General features: G+C 31.2%; 1 protein-coding gene across 3 annotated transcripts in view; it reads right to left on the reverse strand.

The window, feature by feature from the left end:
- Positions 1-13,820, reverse strand: part of LOC126770525 (G protein-activated inward rectifier potassium channel 3-like) — a 40,400-nt gene extending 26,580 nt beyond the window's left edge. For all 3 annotated transcript variants that reach the window (XM_050489952.1, XM_050489950.1, XM_050489951.1), the window contains exon 1: positions 13,409-13,820. The gene's annotated coding sequence lies outside the window, so the exon portion shown is untranslated. The remainder of the gene's footprint in view (positions 1-13,408) is intronic.
- Between the last annotated feature and the right edge of the window lie 2,084 nt (positions 13,821-15,904).

Raw genomic sequence — 15,904 nt, forward strand, 5'->3', positions numbered from 1 at the left:
GGATATCTCGAACCTTTGCTTCAAACCTTTCGCTGTAACTGTAACTTTAGTTTCAAAGTTGGTTGCAATATCCACTCTGCTAAGAGCGCACCTAAAATCAGCAAAATTTCAAATTTCCTCACACGTCGTTTACATGCCTCTCGGCGCGCGTTACATTTTTTTCGGGCTGAGTTCTATGAGACTCGCGCCGCGCTCGGTGACACTGTTGCGGTCACTTGGGCATATAGCAAACAGTTAATTCAAAAGGAAGAAGGTCACGTCTATGCTCTTTCTATATAAATATCATAATAATAAGGACCTCAATAATATCTGGTTTTAGGATTCGGTGTTAATATCAAGCATACCACTTATTACAGCTAAATATTATAATTGTCCGCCGAAATTTGTTGAATCATTTAATAGATTTCATGGACAGTTTTTAAAAATAGTTCTATAATACCATTCAATTATTAATTGTTTTTGAAATGGATAATTTTGCTTTTGTTCTTTCAAAGTCTTATTCGAGATAACAAAACCTCTAATGGCGTATATAAAGAAAACCTTAATTAATTTAAATATAAAAGTCTTTTATTCAACATAAACGATACGAGTAGAATATATATATAGTATATATTTTCTGCCCGCAAATTCACCCGTGTGAGAAGAGTCCCTGTGCCTAGCCTATTTCCTTTTCTGTACAACTGACTTTCAAAATTTCATAATGATTAATTAAATAGTTAAAACGTGCAAGCATAACAAACAATCGCATTTATATTTTTAACAGATTTTTGTAGTAGAGTCCAAACGTGACGACGGCTAGTACAGGGAAGAATGTTCTGCACTAGCCGGCCCAAAAGATGCCTCTTCACGCCTCGTTTGAAGGAACCCGGGTTGTAAGAGGAGAGGAACACGTGAGCTGGTAAATAATTCCATTTTTTGAAAGTGCGACAAAGAAAGGGGTTGCCTAATTTCTTTGTACGCGATGGAATTGATGTCACAGTTAGGCGGTAATCGAAGAGTTATCTAATTTTTACGCGTCTTTTTATAAAACCGGTTAATCGAATTTAATTAAAATGTGTTCATTATGCTTTTATGCGTCGGATAACATTACTTTGGAGTCAAGATCTTTTGTTATCAAGATATGTAGGTTAAAGCTACAGACTTAGATAATAACAAATAAATGAACTTTAAAAATAAGTAAGTAAAAAGTAGAGCATGTCTGTAAATGCTCCACTGCTGGCCTAAGCCTCCTCATCCATCAAGGAGAAAGCTTAGAGTTTATTCCACCACGCAGCTTTAAAATAAAAGTTTAAAAAGGTAATGCAACGCGAATCGGGCTACTAGATAGTTACATATAACACATATGTGTATAGTTGCTGAAATAATTTAAAACTGAAATAATGTTTCAAATTAAGAACCTATTATTGATATCATTTATATAGATACCGTAGTGATTTAAGACCTAACGGCATCAGATCAGCTTAAAAAAATAAAAACTAGATTGGTTACAAAGACTCACGTATTAAATAAGTTACTACTACATATTTATCTCTACGAATCTTGGGGGAAGAATGAAGTTCTTAATGTATTGAAAATAAGACGGACTTTTCTATATAAAGTATGGTATAGAATAAGAAACGTCACGCTGCCAAGTGTCGTTCGGCGAATGTAGGTCAATGCTCCAGAGAGTCCATAATCGACTGTACCATAAATTTTACAATGCATTTACTCTATTTTTAAACCTTCATTATATAAATAGTATTAAACGGAATATTAGTCATTCTTTCTTATTAACTTATAATATTTGTAATGTAATAATTATTTTTATGTAATTAAATATTTTTTAAATTTCCCGTTTAAGTTGGTAAAAGCGGGTACCTACCTAGAACACCGTTACAGAAGTTATTGCGATTTAGGTACGCTTTGGTTAGCTCCGATTGCTATATAGGTTTTTGTATAAATTGATGCACTTATATATGATATAAAATAGTTTAATTTCGATAAAACCACTAGTATCTCTTAATAACTATGTTACTTTAGTGTCATGTAGCAAAGGTCACTATAAATTGCATTTAGTTTAATCATTTATTTATTTGTATGAAATATATAAATGATATATGGTTATTTTTATATATATTGGCTGTTTTCTATGTATTGTTGTCTATTATCATAAACGAGGCAGGATATATATTATTACACAAGGCTATATTACACTGAATGTAACAAAAATCAATTGTGTTATTGTTATACTAGTTATGTATTCAATTATTTATTATATATTAATGTTTTACCTTATGGACTGTTATAGTTACAAATGTATCAAAACTTCGACATTGATATTCTAATTTAAGGCTGCTTGTTAGCTGTATTTTTGTTTTATTTTTCATTAATTTTAAAATATATCATATTTTTATGTGATATCATCATTGTGTATGACACACATTAATAGCAACTTGTCCCGGCTTTGAACTGGTAGAATTATCGTCTATATAATATGTTTATATCGTAATACATAAAACTCTCTTAGTTTACGCTCATGTGAGTAAATCTTAACAGACAGCATGTGTTTTCGACATCTCTTTAATTTCTTGATTTTGTTCTATCTGTATATAAAACAAAATCAAGAGGGCAATGAGATCAGTATGATGATCGGAAGATTCCCTTTGATTTTATTATTCAGAGAATCGTCTACAAAAATGTTTAGGACTGAAAAAATCAATTGTGTATGAAGTATTATGTAGTACAACGGTCTACGGTTATAACTAGTTAGTTAGCTATCACTGCCTGATATAATAATCAAAAAAGTGATGTTACTATCTTCTTCCAATTATACAAAAACTTAATGAATTATACACCAAAATCTTTCTAATGAATCACTTCGTCATTTAAAATCCGTTCGGTAACTTTTAAGTTTATCGCGTTCAAACAGACAGACGTAGTGGTGGACTTTGTTTTATATTATTTACTGATTCGTAATATCACAAATCTGTATTAAACTTTCATTGAACAGACAATAAAATTAAAGACTTAAGAAGACTTAGACTGATGTTTTAAAATCTGTAAAAAAGCTAAGCCTTTTCCGACTCCTTAATTCTATAGTGAAACAATATAAAATACGCTTAGAATATTTATTAATTTCCCAGAGGAAGTTGATGTAATGGGGCTGATTTTGTGATTTCCCAATTTTTTGCATATCCGTTTCAAAAACGTTTCGTTTTACGAACTGAGAAAGTTTTCAACGAAATCGATCCAGTTGTTATTTAGTAAAAATAAAAAATTATAAAAAAAGTATTATTTTGAACATTTTTACCTCACCTCACCTACGGAAATTTAGTCGTATGGGACCTCACAGGTCGCACTGAGACCACTTTTTTGTGTATAACATTAATAATTATAAAAAAGCATTAGTTTCTAGATACAGATTTGTAAGTATATTGTATGGTGTACATAGTAACATCACTTTTTTGATTACTTATTAGGTGATGATAGCTAACTAACTTGTTATAAACGTAGACCGTTGTACTACATTATACTTCATACACAATTGATTTTATTAGTCCTAAACATTTTGTAGACGATTCTCTGGATAATAAAATCAAAGGGAATCTTCCGATCATCATACTGATCTCATCGCCTTCTTGATTTTGTTTTATATACAGGTAGAACAAAATCAAGAAATTAAAGAGAATTGTTTAATTGAGAATTATGTAATTAATTATTTCAACGTTTTATAACATTTTTGTTTTATTGTCATAACACAGTCCACGTATATCGATCGATCATCGATTAAGAAGGAAAACACAGAAAACTATTGAATGTATTTATTAAATTCTTCGTAATTAACGTATTTATTCTACACTGCCAGTTAGCAAGAAATATTCGCATTTATTCAAAATACCTATGTTCCTTGTATAAATGACATAAGTGCGGGCTTGTAGGCGCCACTACCTCTTGATTTAATGTACCGCATTTGTAGACATTTCGTTACAATAAATAACTGGAAAAGTCGAGGCCAACTAGTAGATACCAACATTGGATTCCAGTTAGTGAATTCCATAGAACCTATTTACTTAGACTGAATTATCATGTTACAAGTCTTAGGCTTGTCGCTTTATTATTTATTTGTTACAAAGACTCACGTATTAAATAAGTTGATAATTGCTAAACAATGGCAATGTTGCGCCTTTTTATTTTATTTTTTTGTAAGCCATCCTGTTCGACACATTCGCCATCTATTGTACATAATACAATGTCACAAACCTTTACTTAACAACTCAGTTAAGTGAATATTTCTTTGTTCTTTACAAATATTCATTATATAAAAAATATACATTGTATATATACTTATAGAGATAGAAGATTATTAAAGAAACGAATTCTTAAAGGCACATGAAATATGTTTTTTATATAATATTATGATGATCTTGCATTGAAATACTTTGATTTTTTACTCTTTTTTTATATAGAATAGGTAGGCGGACGAGCTTATGGGCCACCTGTGGTAAGTGGTCAACAACGCCCATAGACATTGGCATTGTAAGAAATGTTAACCATCGCTTACATCGCCAATGCACCAACGTTGGGAGCTAAGATGTTATGCCCTTTGTGTCTGTAATTACACTGGCTCACTCACCTTTCAAACCGGAATACAACAATACCAAGTACTGATGTTTTGCGGTAGAATATCTGATGAGTCGGTGGTACCTACCCATATGAGCTTGCACAAAGCCCTACCACCAGTAAACCTCTAAACGGAGGAAACAATACTGTTTTCAAGAAATAAAAAAATAAAGTAAAAGTATAATTAGAAATTACTAACATTTTCATGCAAGTCTTACGTCATATTTAGTTTAACCTAAATTATTATGTATCATCTAACCTAAATAATTATGCATAAATCATAATAGCAGCACGTATGTATTTAAATTCCGATATTAGGGGACGTATAACGTAACTAATAGAAAATAACATTTAGCAAGTAATAAACAGAGTAGTTTTCAAATAATACTGAAGTTTTTTAAGAAATTATTGACATTCCTATTTTACTCTTAAAATAATCGTACAGCTTCTCCTAGATTCTGCGATAGTCCAAAGAGCCAGGATTGAAGCAGCGTACTTTTACATGGCTAGGATGCTTGTAGTCATTTGAGCTATTGAGGCATTCATCGTTGTTTACATAAATAACCGTGAGACATGAGGATGTAATTATGGGGTATTATTACTGTATTAACATATCTGCCAAGCGATCAAATCTAGTATTAGATCAAAAACATATTATTCTTGTTCATGAGAAAACGTATAAATAATAATAATAATATCCTGGGTCATTTTTCACACACGGCCATTTGATTTCAAATTAAGCTTGTACAGAGCTTGTACTATGGAAACCAGACAACTGATATACTACATATACAATTTTTCTTTTGTAAATACATACTTATATAGATAATTACACCCAGACTCAGGACAAACAGACATGTTCATGCACACAAATATCTGTCCTGGGTGAAAGGCAAGCATCCACCAACCACGCCAACCGGCTCTTCAATAAGTGATTAATCACTTTGTTTTTGAAATTTTAACCTTAATTATTCGAACTATTGTTGAATATGTACTTAATATAATATATTAATCTCACGCTATAATCTCAACTAGTTTGCCATGGTTATTGCTTGCCACTATCAAGGGCTGCTCTTATTGAGACGCCTGGAATTAGTCGTGATTCCATGGGAAACGGGGACGGACCCTATTGTAGCATATTGGTGTTCCATGCGTTTACCCATTGGCTCCGTCTAGCGAAACAATTTTCAAGACCAAAGCGGCCGCTGTAAATGCTAAAGCGAACAAACGACACCAATATTAGTCCCTTATTCCTAATTATATCTTTGTTCCATTTCCAGTTTCACATTTAGACCTGGGAGTAATAGTGTTATTGCCTATGCTGGTGAAAGGAGACGTTGATTCATTTATCGTCCAGAGATATGAGAATTACGATTCAACGGGAAAATGCTGCTGACATTCTTGCCACCATTCCACGCGGTCACGATTTATACAGAAGCAATTTTTAATTTTAGTTTATATAATGTTATTACTTAAGTCTCCCTAAATTTAAGTATTATTATTCCACTCTTTATTAGAAATAATTACGTTTAAAACAAATAATTTTTAAGCTATGTCGACTAATATAACTATAATTAACCTTTCTTAAACACAGTTCCTTCATACAAATGTTTAATGAAATTATATTATTAAAATAGTATAAATTGATAATATAATCTCGCGGGGAGGAGATAATTGTTACAGCGTGAAAATAGACCATGTTACATCATGCCGTCACGTGGAGCTAGACGAGCGAACGTGGTTAAATTCTAGCATTGTTTTAAAATTACATATAAAGTATTTGCGACAGAATGGTTCTCGTTATATTTATTATTACTGCAATTTTTCATGCCCCATTGTTACGTACTTATTTATTTCTGCGGTAAAAATACTAAGGTTTACAGTTAAGAATGTTAATTTTTTACATTGTTTTCCGTGAAATTTAAGCGATAAATAGTTGATTTTGCAGCGACAGTGAAATACCTTTCCATTATAAATGGCAAAAAGTTTACATTGGCAAAATTATATTGCCACAGAAGTATAATATAAAACATAACGGACACGTGCTATTTACATTCGATTCAAAGGAGATCGCTGCGGTTTTTTTACTCGCAAATAAATGTTTTATAGCAATCGTTTGACATCATCGAGTTCAGATTTAATGCTACATTATCTCAAAATAAACTTTGTCCGCTTTGCAATACAACTACTTCTCGTTAAAATCAAAATTTTTCATTTTCTATATTCGTTTTATATATTCAAACGTTAAAGTTTCGGAACGGCGAAATAAGTCGATTGCTTTATCATCGACCGTGACAGTATGTTAGCACGAAATATAAACGTATATGTGTCAATTTATAATGGGATATATATATTTATAATCCGATGTTTATCTTAACCTAAATTTGGATTTCCGTGTACATGAGAAATTGTTTCGCAGCAAGGGAACCAGAGCGTTGGCCTGAAGCGTTCGTTCACCGCAATTTCGCGATAAATAATGACAAAGCGGTTCATTCACAAAACCGGTCACTTTTTTGGTACAAATTAGGTTTTACAATCAACTTTATTGACTGTTTGAACCGGTAGAATTTTTTAAATTTTGCAATTTATAGTTTAATGTACAGAAATACATATACATAATAACAATTGTTTTAAGCTAGTTTACAGTAAATTTATAGATGTGGATGAATATTAATGCGGTTAATTTTAATGTGACAGCTTTTCTCGCTGAATGTTTCCTGCGCCCGTATGACCTTTGGACCTATACCAAGGTGTAATGCAAGAAACCCTTGAAGAACTGACTGACAATCTTTTAAATAATTAGTGCAGCTGATAATGAAGGCTGAATAAAAAAAGGTGATGTTCGAACGAAGATTACTATGAATATTAATAATATAAAATTATAAAAAAAAATATTTAACAAAACCATAGATGGATTTATGGAAATCATACTCATTATCATATATTAAAATTACAAAGAGCAACATAATACATATTAAATGAATTATTTACTTATAAAAAATCTCAGCTTGCTGTTTTTTTACACTTCTTTATAATAAAACACAAGATCAAGATATGATGATAATATGTTGACGAAACTCAAAAATAATTAAAGCTGGGTGAATCGCGATTTTATTTTGTGGCTATAATAGAGCTCTACCACGCCGTTTCGCGTTCGAGGTGTGCAATATACATTCTTTTTTCAGTTAGTCCATCATTCGCAATTTATTACATCATAAATATTACAATACAGCCCATTCTCAATTGCTATATATTTATTTTATTACACTACTAATATGGATTACAAAAAAATCACCGAATCTACTGATTAAATTGGGACTTATCGTAACATTGATTAAAAAGTAGTTTAGAAACTACGATACGCATGACTCACGCCAAAATAAAACAATATTTTTTATTATCAAATGTTATGACGTTTAAGTACGAGCATACCCAACTCAAAACCCTCGAGATGATTTTTTTATTTTTTTATTATTAATAATTATTAACAAAAAAGGAATTTTCACAATCGATCTACAATTGACGGCGAAATCTGTGAACACACCTACACATAGGTGAACAGACATACAGTCGAATAATTAACCTCCTATTATTAAACGACTTCAATAAAGGATATTGAAGACATTTAATAATAAAAAATTGCAAGAATTCCGAACAAGACATTTCAGTTTTGTTACATGTTTTATTTTACGCGGAAATGTTTTGTTGGTAAAAACCTTTTTTTTTTCGCTGGAAAAACGCGTTTTCGTGTTTCCCCCACGTGAAGTAGGGGTGTATGTGGGGCTCACCGGCACTGAAGGTGCTGGAATACCCACTAAAAAACCAGCGGTATCCTCTTCGTCTGGTCGGGGGGCGCCACGGGATCTTGCGCATGCTACCGACGGTCGGCCCGCCTCAATAGTAAGTATATAATGATCGGCTTGGCGTACTTGGTTTAAATGAAACGGCGACGTATGACGCTTTCGAAATAAAGAACGTTAAATTCACTTAACCAATGTGAATGTGAGATTTGGAGAAAGTTTATCCTTTCCGTGTTATATAAACAGTTAAGCTGCAAATTATTTGATTATAAGATTTCACACTTAGGTATTTAAAAAAACATATTTTTAACAATCAAACCTAAATGCGCTTGTCCGCTTGTTATTGAATACGAAGTTTAATGTAACACAACGGATATTATGTCCGAAATAAGTCGAGTACGTGTGAATCATATTGAGAAAGGGTAATGGGGGTCAAATTTTATTAATGACGAGTACCATAGGAAGTTAGGAACCGATCCGCTCGCGAAAAACTAAAACAGTGCGTTTTCATTACGATACATCGGCGTCATCACTAAAAGGTATGTAACTATACTTGTATGTCATAGCTAAGAGTAACTTTTAACTTGAAGATCAGGATCAATAAAACGATAAGCGTTCGATTGACACCCTTAAAAATTTTAAGATATCCTTCCTTAGTCTTTTCATAAAGATCCCAGGTATCCTTAACAAGTCTGTCTAAAACTTTAAGCTGTGCATTTATAATCGGTCACACAGAACATTTCCCTTTATGTATTAATTATTACATATCAAGAAAGATTGTCCTATATATATAATAAAACTAGCAAATTGATGTCTTTGTTAGGTTTTTTTAATTTTTTTTTTTTTTTTTATAGAATAGGAAGGCGGACGAGCATATGGGCCACCTGATGGTAAGTGGTCACCAACGCTCTTAGACATTAGCATTGTAAGAAATGTCAACCATCGCTTACATATCCAATGCGCCACCAACCTTGGGAACTAAGATTTTATGTCCCTTGTGCCTGTAATTACACTGGCTCACTCACCCTTCAAACCGGAACACAACAATACCAAGTATTGCTGTTTTGCGGTAGAATATCTGATGAGTGGGTGGTACCTACCCAGACGAGCTTGCACAAAGCCCTACCACCATGCAGAAAAGTGATTTTGATATAAAGTTGCTAACAATGGAAATTGACTCTTTAAAAATGGTTCATGTAGAATGACTTGCTAAATTGAATATCATTGCTTATTTAGGTAAAATCATTTAATAACAATCATAGTTGTTAAGTACAATTATGTATCTATTGTTAATGTTTTCAATCGTTGACGCATGTTGTGTATAGCACACCGTAATCTGAATACATTACGTGATAAACTTTACACTTGGTACCAGGCGGGGTAATGACGCCACGATAAATACCCATGTAAAACCGTGCATTTGCAGATATTATTCGCATCAAATCGCTGATTTACGTATGTAACAATAATTACAGCGAAAATAATATTATCATTAAAATCTTATTACTGTTTTTTTTTTAACAAAATTATAATATGATTTATAAATGACTACTACGTTGAATAGATTAAGTTCATTCAACTAGAAAATTTCGGTATCCAATAATACTTCAGGTGATACGTCATTTCGATTCGCGTATATATCACAATCGAGCCCTTAGTCTAGTTTTGATTGTATTATCACAAAATGGTCCTTTAAAAATATTTCCTTTACCTCTTAAACAAACAATAAGCTAAATAAAAAAAATAAAAGATGTTTTAATGCCGTGCCAAAGGTTAAATAATTCTAAATATATTAACAATGCAGAGTCGTTTATTTTGTAACGCTATGACTATAAATGTAAATGCTATGAGTATAGTATATACATAAATACTATGTATTTACATAATAGTTATCACCGTCCTCATATTTAGCTCAATATTAATGTTAAGAGTCTAATCATGTTAATCAAAATTTTATAACAGTGTTGTTATCAATGCCACACACATTTTTATTACTTAAATAAATCGTTGGAAAACGAACCATGTGTCGTTCGAAATAAGCGTTATTATCTATTATCGTCCGTGTCTCAAATCGTGGGTTATTACTATTATATATTTATGTATAAGTTTTGGTATTTATGGGGTGTTAGAATGATGCCTTTACAGTGGAATTGATGACTTAATTGAACGTGAGCGTGCTCAGTGCTTCGATGTATAGCTTATTCTTTATTTTAGTTATACTTAGATTACCCATTGAACACTTGTGAAAACAATATTACATCATCACCTAATGCAATAATATAAATGCAAAGTTGCTTTGAGAAGCAATGATTCATTTTAAAAACAAGTTTTTTTTTTTAAATATTCTGCCAATTTAATAATTATGATTGAGCTGTTGCGATTTGATTTGGATTATAAAAATAGCAATGTCTGCTTTAATATAAACGAAACATTTTAAAGCAAATACATTACCTGATTGAATAAAATAAATAATTATACTAAGGTAAAACATAAAAAAAAATCTATTCGCAATATCTAAATAAAAGCGCAGATGTACTAAAGTTGAAACAATAGAGAAATACTTGCACCCTAAAGTACACGTAGTAGTAGTACGTTTGACGGAGTCATTAAAATTTATATTTATTTTTATATTTTGGTAAAAAAATAAATATAAATTTTAATTAATATATATATAGATATATATATATATATATTTATATATATATATATATATATATCTATATATCAATTAAAATTTATATTATATAAATATATATATATATATATATATATATATATATATAAATAATATACGTTCAATATAATAACTAAAAAAAAAAAAAAAAAAAAATAATAACAAACTAAAATTTAACAATTTGTTCACCTGAGCGAATAATGACTGACTTTTGTAATGAATGGGAATTATGTTAAAACGAAATGTTAAAAAAAACGCTATTTACGTGGAAATTATAGTCATATGGTAGAAATTAGTTAGGTATCCTATTATTTAACTAATAAAATATAATAAACGTAATTCATGCTGTGACACACGTGGCATACGCGCTTCATAAAACACTTTAGATGACGGTTATTAATTTCAGAAAAAAAAACTTTAGGCTTTTTACCTAAATACTTAATACTGGTGGCAGAGTTTTGCTTTTCCTGATTAGGTTGCCATTTTAACACGAAGCTGTATAAAGGCTAGTGAACCACTGTAATTACTTACAGGACTTACCTTAAATCCCGTGATTTCCGGTTCATTGGTATGGTATATATAATTCGTAATATATATAAATAAGATAATATCTACAGAGGATCGCACCATTTAAGCAATAGGCATAGTTAACAATATCATATTTTTGTATCAATTAAACTTCAGATGATTCTATAAGTACAGGCGAAAAGTAATATTAAGATGCGTAACGTTCATCAACTGCAGCACAGAATACAGCGATATAAAGTATACTGCACAGAGTGCGCCGTGGTAAATTCTTATTATGTATTCGTATCTACCCTTAGAGCAACACGCGTATCCATTCATATTCATATATTTAATTTTATATTCCTGATATTTGTTTCTGATTATTATTGCCAACTTACAATTACAAAAACTTTTATTGCTTTTATTGACAAACAAAGGTAATTAATATTCTCTTAGTGAAGTTTCAGCTGATGGTATTGATATCCAAGCCGTTAAACTAAAGAAAATATATAGAACTATCAAACTAAAGCGAATAATACTGAAAAATTAATGAGTATAAAATTTTATAATAATCATGACCACATTACGCCGTACCGTATTTTTTTTTATCATACGTTATTAAATATGAACAAATAATATAATAAGTAAGTAAGCCTTATCATCATGTGAAGCGAATATGAAATAAAATTCTAAAATCATGCTTATGTTTAGTATATTTTTCAACTGATTATCATTATATGCATTAAACTTGGAACTAATGTTTTACGGCTTAATTTGCCATGGTAAATAGTTTTGTGCACGTAAAATGCTATGTTTTTTTAACCTAAACTGGTCTTTGGTATAAAATTTATTCGTAAATTTCTCCTTCAGAAATTATTGAATTACCTAGGTTAGAGAATTTACGTTTTAAATCTATCATTTAGTGCATTCGCCGTTTATTATAACTAGCTTCCAAAAACTGTTTGTCAAGGTCTACCATAGTCAAGTTCAATTGTAGTACATAATTGAAATTGTATATTTATTCGTTAGGTTTAATAGACCGGTATTTATTCAGGTACATAAACGATACATGCTAAAACAATCAGTTAGTCGGTTTCTTTCATAAAAACCGGTATAGAATATACTTAGTGTTTGAAATTAGCCCTCACGTACCGACTAGATAATGAGTATGTTTCGAAATTTTGCTCATATTATTAACGTCATAAATAAATGCATAATTATCGTGTAAGTCTTAAAATATAAAGAGGTTTCGACTCATTTCAAAAGTAGGTGCCACACGTGTTTTAATAAATAGGTTATTTATAACGTTCCTAATGAAAATAGATGATATTCTATTGTAACTGCTAAAAATACAACAAATCAAACTGTTTAAGTTACCTTCGAATTATGTACGAATTCACTTTGTTTTAGGTCAGTCGTTGCAAAGCCTACATAAAAATACAAGGTTACCATAGAACAGCTAATTACGATACAAAAATAAAAACAATTGGTGATTTAACAACAATTTAGTTTCAAACGTTTCGGTTCCATTAATTAAGACCTTGATTATAATTATCTTTGTAGGTACAAACGTATACAAAACTATGTTATCAATTGTTATTTTTCAATTATCACACAAGCGCATCTATAATTTGATTTTAGTGAAATTCAAGATAACACACGTGTGAAAATAACATTAAGTGCCAATGACAGACAAGCCTTTGACCTGGATTCGTGCTCTAAAAACTTTACCAAAGTGATATGTCACAACGACTTAGTTATTTTAAATAACTTCGACGATATTATTGTAACCGAAAAAACTAAAATGAGGCTAAATAAATTAACTCACCTTCATATATGGACCTATCATAAAGACCGTTTATTGTAACGTTTCGCGTAATAAAATTACACGAAACTATGCACAGTGAAATAAAATGTTTAACAACACCGACTAAAAATGTTTCACAACAATTATCACAGATTCTATTATCGAAAACGACACTATTTACAGGAGCCGCAAAGTCATCAGTACGATTTCACAGTTTAGCACATGTTCTGGTAAACTCGCGATTAATAATAGAACAATTAACAATACTATTTAGCTATTTCTTTTTAGGCATATTTGTACTTTAATTCGCATACAGGAAAGCGGGAATGGAAAGTGTAATTATATTTCTATATTTAAATAAATCGCGGGAAAATAATTCGCGTGCGCGCGTCGCGAATGTTGCCCGTGCGTTGTCTGAGCGGTGACTGGCTGAATATTGTTAAATCCTATACTTGTACATTCGCATTTCGCAGCCGTTAAAAAATAAATACGACGAGGTGCGATGATGAAGGCCTGTGGAACGTTTAAAAGGAATTGTTATCTAACTAGCGTTTCCAATAGACTCTGGCAAAAGAGTGTGACAACATTTCGAATTTCCCATTGATTAGAACAGTCATTCGTATGTTTATTTGCATAAATGAACTATAACACCATTTTTTGTGTAGACGTTACCAACATATTTTTTTCTAGGTAATATGAATAAAAATAAATATGAATGTAAATATCTTATTAATATTCAACAATTTTTCCACTTTAATGTAATTGTAAATACATTTCAAGGATTACACAAAACGTTAAATGTAATAATCCAAACAGATCTATTAATCGAACTCATCGCATAATGTTGTTTTAGATTCATATTTAATAGAATATTTTAACATAGCATCAAAAAGTTAATACAAATGTCATAAGAAAAAAACTTCAAATGTCATTGTTATTTAGTTACACTTATAGACTAATATATATTATATATTATAGCCGAGATGGCCTAGTGGTTTGAACGCGTGAATCTTAACCGATGATCGTGGGTTCAAACTCGGGCAAGCACCACTGAATTTTCATGTGCTTAATTTGTGTTTATAATTCATCTCGTGCTTGACGGTGAAGGAAAACATAGTGAGGAAACCTGCATGTGTCTAATTTCATTGAAATCCTGCCACATGTGTATTCTACCAATCCGCATTGGGGCAGCGTGGTGGAATAAGCTCCAAACCTTCTCCTCAAAAGGGAGAGGAGGCCTTAGCCCAGCAGTGGGACATTAACTAGCTGTTACTGTACTGTTATAGACTAAATAAGTGCAAATAGCATATTGTTCAAGAGTCAATTGAATTATTTTTAGTGGTTAGCTTTTATGAAATCAATTTCCAAGCATTAGTTCCTAGTCTTAACTTATCAATATACGTAGGTAGAAAGATTATCTTAAGATTTCAAGTTAATTCATATAACTTTAAATATAATTATCATATAATTAAACAAATTGTTACGCGATCTTTGAACCCACTCATTCGGTTACGATACGTAGAGTCAGTCATTTTTTATTCTCTTTACTCATATATAATACGAAGCTAAAAAAAATTAACTTGTGTATGACCACGTCATAATATTTTGACAGTGACTCATTCATTCTTAACTTTGACAGCCTCGTTGGTCTAGTGGCTATATATCTCTCTCTTCTTATTTTGGAAGTTGGAGTACGTTTGAAGTGAGTACACTCCATTCCAGTAATGTAACTTCGTGGTAGGGCTTTTATTTTGGCAAGCCCAAAAGGTGATATATACAAACCACTCTACATATTCTACCTCCAAACAGAAATATTTTGAATTATTGTGATCTGGTTTTGAATATTGAGTTATTAACTTCAGACAACAAGGGATCTTAGTTATCACGATTGGTGGCGCATTGACAATGTAAGGGGTGGTCCGTGGTATTTCTTACAGCACCAATATATATGGGCGGTGGTGAACGCTTAATGTCAGGTGGCGCATTTTTCTAGTGTGTCTACCTTTTTCAAACAAGTAAAAAAAAAACAATTGAACGATATAGATTGTGAATAATACATAATTATATATTATTTTTGATTTACTTGTTCGTCGTCATGTTCGTCATCGTTTTGTAATGGCCCGTTTACAATTTAACCTAAAAGTATTAAGAATAGCTCTAATCTGAAACAATTCAGTTCAAGCAATATCCCTTATACCTACAACTCAACCTTGTACATGAATATATATGAACTTGAAAACATCGCCCGATAACCTATGGCTGGTTAATTTTAGCTGACGTGTCTGATTTGACCTTTTTGGGTAAATAACATACAAATGCTTTGTTATTACAATTATTACCTTTGGATGTTTTGTCTGTGTTTTTGTCTCGTTTATTTTTTATGAGGTTTTTTAATACGCTAAAAACCTTGCTTTGTTACAAGGTGTTTTAATTTATCTTGTTTGTTTAAGAACTCTCAAGCTTAAACTATTATTCTCAGTAAAGCTTATTAGACATTTGCTTAAATTCTATTATTTC

Source organism: Nymphalis io, chromosome 9 (genome assembly GCF_905147045.1).
Source record: "Nymphalis io chromosome 9, ilAglIoxx1.1, whole genome shotgun sequence".
Taxonomy (NCBI): Eukaryota; Metazoa; Arthropoda; class Insecta; order Lepidoptera; family Nymphalidae; genus Nymphalis; species Nymphalis io.